Source organism: Corticium candelabrum, chromosome 1 (assembly GCF_963422355.1).
Source record: "Corticium candelabrum chromosome 1, ooCorCand1.1, whole genome shotgun sequence".
NCBI classification, from domain to species: Eukaryota; Metazoa; Porifera; class Homoscleromorpha; order Homosclerophorida; family Plakinidae; genus Corticium; species Corticium candelabrum.
In genome coordinates, this window is record NC_085085.1 from 10,015,118 (window position 1) to 10,017,305 (window position 2,188).

Here is a 2,188-nt window from a genome sequence, read left to right on the forward strand (position 1 = left end):
TAGTCCTTTGCTTTACCTAAGGGTTTAGAAACAACGCCTAGTTTACATTTGCACGTGCATGTTTTTCCAACAACAACCAGGCGTCTAGAGAGCGAAGGTGCTGCATTCAGGCGCCATGCAGTACGTGTAGATGGACAGTGTACCTGACTTGTAACATTTTGCTTGTTCCACAGCGTTTCTGCATAGTCGTCCTGCAGTCTGACATCTTGAATTATTCGGTCTGCGTGGCTCAGTGGTATTGTTGCAAAAATCAATAGTGTTGTCGACGTCTTCAACAGAAATTTGGCGCTCCACGGGAATTTGCGAAGGGGAGCGTGCATTGTCCATGACAAGACGTCTGTTTGTCGTCTAAGCGACTGACCTGTAAGTACGCAAGTCTGGAGACGAGTCACACGCTTTGCATCTTTGTTTACATGAAATAATGCATTGGAAACCTTAACCGAGACCAGTGAGTTAAAACCCCATTATGCAAAACATTACCACGCGACGAGATATGTGATTACATATGTACATTGGCCGAGGGTTAGCACTGTAGTCCTTCTTTATTCATTGTACCGAGCAATCCATGGATTTTTCAAATCTGCGCTTTACACACAAAATATAATATATAAAGTAGAAATTGTGTGTGTGTGTGCGTGCGTGCGTGCGTGTGTGTGTGTGTGTGTGTGTGTGTGTGTGTGTGTGTGTGTGTGTTTTTGCGATACGCGACCACGTCTTTTGTCGGTTCGCAACTAAAATCGGCATGCACATTCGGCACGCGAAGGAAAAGGTTTGCGTAAAAATTCTAAAAACAATAGACTGGATTCCCTCTCGAAAGGTCAACCTCTACGTAGAATTCTCGATGACGCAAACGCTACACCTTTCATTTCATTCGAAAACACGCATACGCCATTCGTCTCGTGTATACGTGTTGTCGTTCTTCGCAACGCTTCCAGCAATCAGAGATTTCTTGCTGATTGAAGTCATTCTTCTAGCGCTTGTGTTTCTCTCCAAGTTCTGCATGATTGCATTTGCACCGAATCTAACCTACGCGTTTCCTGTACCAAGCGCTACACGGCGATTTCTACCTAAAAAGAGATAGGAGCAAGATATGAATTTATATACAACATCTGGGACTTTGCAACAAAGATGGCTCGTGACGTTCCACACACGCTTAGTAGACTACGTCTTCCGTCATAACGCTGCAGCAGTATCTTGCCTGTACAAAGGACAGCTTATGCATCTAGTATACACATGCTTGAATAGTCTCAACGTAGCCCTCCTCGGTAGCTACAGTAGCACTTAAGCTGGTACCCTAGAGGTAAGTTAATTAAATAATTAAGAATGACACAAATACAGTTGGTTACAAGTCCCACGCTTAAGGTATAGAGAAATTGATTTTAATATAGTACACCGTTCCAATGCTCTGGTGTAATACACATCTCTCTAGCATGTCGGACGCCGAATGAGAGTGCGGGCGCCTGAGACGGTAGGATAACAATTATGGACAACGATCAACCAGGGAGATCGGAATGGACGAAGCGTGCATTTGGAGACTTTAACATAAACGCAATCCAGAATTGAGAGAACGAAAGAGGTTCAGAGATCTCTGTCTATCTAGATAATGCACCGGTTCTTGACTAACTTTCTAAGTCCGTCGGTTTCCTCTTTCGGAAATGGTCCCCACAACGGGCACCTCGTACTAGACACTATTCACATTTGAGTAACAAGTCAATTAGGGAAAAGACACGTACACGCTTGTTTACAGACATAAATATATGGATGTTATTATTAGTCATAATAGGCGTATACGTAAATCTGGGCATTTCTAACAACTTTTGTGTTATCAAAATTAATCAAATTGTGATATTCCTGCTTTTAATGAAAATTTGCTGTGTTTGATGGTAGGTAAGTATGCTTTAACGGAAGTGCAAGATTGTGGCAAAACCTTATATGCGTTTGGGATGCGAACACATGCAGATTATGGGAACACAAAAAATTGTAATTTTATGGTTCAAGTAATCAAGAAACTGATCGTCGACCAATTGGAGCAAAATGCTCGCCAGATCAGATCGTGTATAGATCCAGGGTCAATTGCTCCGGTCAAAATAATGAGAAACAATGGATTCAATGAAGTTTGTAGTTACGAAGCAGCACAATATCGACACAATCAGTTATTCAAAGCTAAAGACGCCCTGGACTATTATAT